The sequence below is a fragment of the Nothobranchius furzeri genome, chromosome 8 (genome assembly GCF_043380555.1).
Source record: "Nothobranchius furzeri strain GRZ-AD chromosome 8, NfurGRZ-RIMD1, whole genome shotgun sequence".
Classification (NCBI taxonomy): Eukaryota; Metazoa; Chordata; class Actinopteri; order Cyprinodontiformes; family Nothobranchiidae; genus Nothobranchius; species Nothobranchius furzeri.
The window spans coordinates 64,102,794-64,109,248 of record NC_091748.1 but is presented as its reverse complement, the minus strand read 5'-3'; positions in this window follow the sequence as shown (position 1 = coordinate 64,109,248).

Below are 6,455 nucleotides of genomic sequence, written 5' to 3'. Positions count from 1 at the left end.
CTATACACTTTATGTACTTCAGTCTAAATGCAAAAACAACTGAAATGTTCCCATTTCTGGTCTTACAGTAGCTCTGTGTTCCTGCTAACAATAAAGTTGCTTGTCACAAATATCACAATAAGGCTGCTCTCAGAGCCACAAGTGTTTAGTTCTTGTCTGCTTAACCAGCCACTGTTGCTTAGCAACAAAGACCATTTGCTGTTATAACATCTTGATGTCATTTGCATTATTTATTTAGCCATCTTGATTTAATTTACATAAATCTTATTATATGTATTTCAGTGGCATTAGCTAGAGACTCCTTTGTGATTTGCTTTCTTATTGTGGCGAGAGGTTCTGTGTTCCAACGATCCCGTGGGCCATGTTGTCAGGGGAAGTTTGCCTTTAGCAGGATCTCATAAGTCAAATTGGTTCTGAGTAAGGGGCCAGACTAAGACGGATTAAACAACCCATGTTATGAATATACAAATAGGCAGCCAGTTACCTTAGTCAGATTAGGGGGCTGGGGGCACTGAGGTAGTTAAACAGGTCTACTAGGTAGATGAAAATCTCCTAGAGTCCTCTAAGGCCCTGAATACTAGTGGACCATCTTGATTCACACGTTTGGGATATCAGAGATGCATCTTTGGAATGGCAGTGTAGTTTGTTGTCTGCTTATTTTGAAATAAAGGTCATCCATCCACCCACATCCATTCATCCATTTGTTGGGTAGGGGTAACCGTTTTAGGCGGCAAACCTTCACTGAAAGCAAAAGCAATGTCCACTATAAAAGTTCCAGGAAATTCCCAGGAGAAGGAAAACTGACTGGGAGGTGCGATAGCTTGATTCTCTCCGCTGTTGTGTCTCCATACAAATTCAGCCATTTTCAGCAGTGAATGATGCTATCAATCAATAACAAAATTCGTCCATGAATGATAATGACATTAAAAGGGAGCTAGGTAGTTTTGGCTTGCTTTCACCACCCCCTAGAGTCTGTTTGTAGAACCCAAACCAGAACCTATTTCGTTGCTGTGCGTTCTCTAATAGCTGAAATGTCTCCCCAGCCTTCCTTAGTGTCTACAAGAATGATTCATCACTAAATTAAACAAATCAGCTGTGTTCATGATCTAAAACATGCAGGAAACGTGCTAGAATCAGACTGCAGGTACCAACAGAGCAGTACAATATGCAATATTCTGGCTATAAGGGGTGATCGAGTCTGGGTGGCCTTTCATTAACCCTAAAATGTTTTATTCTGTCAAAGTGTGCCATTATTTAATTCATTCAGAGAGCTGCTGTGGTATGTACAATGTGGCGTTCAATGAACAGAAGTGCCGTTTTTTTTACTGTGCTCTGTGACACAACAAAGCCCAGTGAATTACAACATTGTTGGGGGGGATTCCATTTAGTATCTGTGATTTTAAAGTAGCATGAATGCTGGGTAATTTATTTTCTTTCTAATCTGCTTAACCAACAGCTCTTTGAATTTTAACCAAACGTTCAGCTCAGAAGACTCTACTGGGCCTATTTGTGTCAGCTCCGGTGCTCAGTTGGTTCCTAAAAATGGCCCGGAAAATGGTCCTTTCAGCTGGCCTGGTGAGGTGGAGACACAATTAAGCCTTGAAGCTCCAGTGAAAATACCCTAAAGTTCAGATAGTGCAAACACAACAAGTACACAGTCAGGGGCAGACTGGGACATTAATTCGTCGTCATCGTTGTTGTCGTCGTCTTCCTCCGCTTATCCGGGTTCGGGTCGTGGGGGCAGCCTCCCAACTAGGGAGCTCCAGACCGTCCTCTCCCCAGCCACATTAATTCAGGCCGGGAATTTTGAAATCGTCCCAGGCCACCGCCCAAATCATGCTAAACACAAAAAGTGAGTAAAGTTGGGCGTCTATATGTAAAGGTGTAAAACAACTAAATTAAAACTTCACATGCGCCCTAATTCTTTTCTCTAAAATATAAATATTTGTGTACTGCTGCTATAACCTGTGCCTATGTTCTGTGCTTATTATTCTGTTAAACGTGCCTCCTGCACATTAGATGAAATAGGCCAGACACCATCATCCACCTGAATTTAAGACTAACAGGTACCAGACTACATGTCGGGGGGGGGGGGGGGGGGGGGGGGGGGGGGCTGTTAGCGTAGTAGCGTACAGGGTAGTAGGCACAGATTAAATGGACAACCTCAACAATGGAAGAAGCCTTTTGCAGATGCACACATCTCTAACATCCATATATATAGACAGACCAGTAAACATGGAGGTTTTCCTCATAATATTCCTATAAACACCAATAATAATACTAGGGGTTTAAAGACTACCAAAGACGAAATAAGCCAGAGGTGAAGGTTTATGCATTTAACAAGAAATGTCATAAATGATCATCAGGATTGATGTGAAATCTAATCCAGATCAGTCCAGGTCGGAATTATCATCTCATCTGTCTCATGATCAGCAGCAGCTGGATGTCCATGGCCACAAAATTTCAAGTGAAGCACACTTTTGACATTTTATGTCTTGTGTTTGCTCACGATCTATATTTCCGTTCAGAAACCATTTCTCCTCCATGGATGTACCTGCCTGTCAGAGCGTTTAACCACTGGTTGGTCAGCTGATGCTGCTGTCAGTCATTGCAGGAATATGCACGGTGTGGGGAAACAGTTTTACTTTCTCTCCTCTGCCTGAGCTGAAGGTGAGGCACAGCGCACCTCGCGGCAGTGATGCGCCTTTTGTGCAAAATGCGGCCCTTAATGGAGCTCGTGCCAGACTGTGGATGATTGATGTTTGAGGACTCACAGATATCTTTTCAAAAATCTCTGAGATTAATAAATACCTGGAAATCTTACCGGTATGCACAGTACCCTAGAAAAAGTACTGGCATGCTGAAAGGTTATATTTAGAAGTGGCGGCGGTGCTGGTACTGGTCCACTGCACTGCTCTCTGTCCCTAAAGGATGAGTCTGATGATCTGATTATCAGAACCTGATCATCATGTTCCGTTCCTGACAGCCGCTGTTTCTCCCTCCCCAACCCACCCCACATGCCCAGCATTGCGTGCTGCACGATAATTAAGCTGGCCCAAAAACTCCACCTTAAACCGGTTCTCCCAACACGACCACATACAAGCCAGCCTGGACATGCATCTGTGGCCAGAGCTTTCTTCTTTTTCAATCTCTCCTTTTCTGCTCCACCTTTCCTGGTCCGTCTAGGTCCATTTTGTCTCTGGGGCCAAAGGTGCGGTGTTGCTGTAGCTGCTCTGGGGTGGTGGGTGTCTGCGGCACTTTGCCAGACCCCGACAAAGTGAGAGGAGGGGGTGTATTTGTGCCCCATTTGCTCCGTTTGTGTGAGCACCAGGACAGCAGATGCCCTGATGAGCTGCATGACGGATTGCTCATTTAGATTTTATGCACGTCATGACCGGCAATCACTGAGCGGGCCAGTTTAACGGCCAGGGGCCTCAATTATCAAGCTTGCTTACGCACAAAAAAGGGGTCAGAAAACAGCGTAAGCAACTTTCCAAGCAAACTCTGGGATTTATGAAAGAAGACTTTGCGGAAAAATGTGCGCAACATTAAGTTGACTAATGTGGCAAGGTAGAGAAACAAGGGCCCGGGCGGGATTCAATCCCCAGACTCCAAGGTGAGAGTCATGCGCGATAACCAGTCAGCCAAAGGGACATCCCCTTGGCCAAATAGCCAGGGTGCATGATCAATCAGGACACTGTGACAGGACGCTCACACTGTCACACTAAGGACCTGGCTTTCGCACATTTTGGACATGGAGAGCACCTGCAGTGCTGCTGCTGAGAAGGATAAAATCATGAAATCCTGCAGCATTATCACATGTACTGATTCGTTTTCACGCAGAACAAGACCCCCCACACGCACACACACACGCACGAGCACACACACACACATGCGAACACTCACGCACAAACACACATGTGCACATTCACTCACACACACGCGCGCGCACACACACACACACACACACACACACAGCCTGAAGTGCAGAATATGGATTGCAGAATATGAGCAGGGGGACAGATTGAGACAGAATGTCATGCGTCTGTGACAGTGTGTGTCCTGTCACTGTGACCCGATTGATCATGCGCCCTGGCTACTTGGATAAGGGAGATCTTCTTTTGGCTGATTGGTTAGCGTGTGTGACTTTCACCCGGGAGTCTGGGGATCAAATCCTGATTGGACTGCTTTTTTTACCTCCGCCACAGATCTCTCTGAAGAATTCACAACATTGACGGCTTCAGCAACGCTGTGCCACTCCGTGGATTTTCTCTTATTTGTTTTGCAAAAGCACTTCCTGTCATTTCTCCACCTCACCCACCAGTACCTCAATTTCTGCTTCTGTGAAATTGTGCTTCCTTGATCTTTCTTGATCTACGGTCGCCATCGTCATTGGCGGAGCGCTGCAACAGCCGGCTTATGTATATGCATGATGTCCACAAGGCACTTTGCAGTGACTGTTTATGGCAGTAAGTGGGCGTGGTGAAGGTGGGATGTGACTAAAATGCAGCTGAGAAACATTCTCTTTAGTCTCTGATTTATGAAGCGGAGATTGAGTGCAGCTGTGCGTACTCCGTGTTTGATAGATCACAATCCTACTTGGCGTAAGTAAAATTTTTTTGCTGAGCTTAAGTACGGTTTTAGTAAGGATTCTACGCAATGTTTGATAAATGAGACCCCAGGCCACCGGGAAATCTCATGTTTCTCCCGATTACCAGTCCGCCACTGTACACAGTAATGGGTAATTATGTGTTGGAGCTACAAATACTTACAAAGTAAAATGCACTTGATGCAAGCAACTGTAACTACCCTAATTTCCGGATTATAGCGCACACCTCAATATAAGCCGCACCAACAAAAAAAAAAATAGGTTTTCTACACACACACACGCCACACTCAAATACAAGCCGCAGCGCAGCAGCCACATGCAGGTCTCCAGCGCACAGCACATGTATGGCCATAACATAAGGTAATTAGACAGAAAGACGCTACACAGAGGTCTTTTTGTTGTTGTTTTAATTCAACAAAATGAATTTTAAACACGGGTGAACGTGCCTGCAAGTTTAGAAAAGAAAACAGCACTGATAGCATTCATATTTCTGGATGGTTATAAAATATAAACAGAACTGACACGTTATTACCGGTAATTTGCATGCATGTTTAGAAGAAAAAAACTGCGCTGACACAGCATTAATAAGCCCTGGATGATTAGAAAATAAAAAACTGCACACAAAACATGCCTGGTTAGCAAATAAAACACACTTGCCTACCAGAAAAAGTCATTCGCTCTCATCTTCCTCTTGCGCACTAAAGCCATTAAAGTCCTCTTCTTCAGTGTCGGAGTTGAACAGCCTCAGAAGAACTTCGTCACATACCTTTTCTGTGGCGATGTCAGTGCTGCTGTCCGTGTTGCTGTCATCATCCCCGGGTGAAGCTGGCTTGAATGAGTTCTTCCCGCTGCCGTCTCCAGCGCCGAACCATGGATTCATTCATGCCAAGCTTACGTGCGGCAGCACTGTTTCCCTCCTTTGCTGCCAGATCGATGGCCTTCAACTTAAATGCGGCAACAAATGAACTCATAAATGTAGTTACCATGATGAGGGGGTATGGATTTGAAAAATATTCTTCGTCGTGCCGGCTGCTTGCGTGTGCTAAATTAAAATGAGCACTTTCTTCGATTTCCACTTTTGACTTCCACCTGTTTCACTTTCTGCTAAAGCGCCCCCTGGCAGGTGAAGGAAAATCTTCAGTAAAGTCGCACCTCATTATAAGCCACATGGTTCAAAGTGTGGGAAAAAAGTGGCAGCTTATAGTCCGGAAAATACTGTCTCAAACCAGTACATAGGACTTGAAAATTAGATTACTGAACTTGTATTTCTGAGTAGTATATAATCAAGCCCGTAATAAAAAGTGGTTAAGTCTCTAAGTACTTTGCACTTTTTTGTCTTATTAATAGTAACTTGCAACTTTGTATGGATAAGTGGTGCCAACACGTGATTACCCATTACTGTGTACTCTTTTAAGTGCAATTGGATTGCATGCGTTCTTCAAGTAGGGTTGACAATAGTCATGGCCTCCCTAGCAACACTCTCCAGCTCTTCTTGAAGGATCATATACATAATCCATGCTTGAGGCCTCTAAGGGGTTGTGGGTCTGCCTTGGGGGTTTCTACCAAGTGTCCAACTTTCCAACCTCCCATGTTCTCACTCAACCTGCAACCATGTAATTGCTTTAAATGATGTCCCGATAAATGTGGTTACACAGTAATAGTAGTATGTTGATGATGTGCAAAAATTCCGTGAAACATAAGCACGCCAACTTTCAATAGCATGTCCATGAACAAACATTTTAAGCTTATCCATGTGTGAACTGGTTATGAACTTGAATGATGTTTGGATGTTTCATTCTTTTGGGGGCCTTTTGTACAAAAGCTCAGAACTGGACACATCCACTAT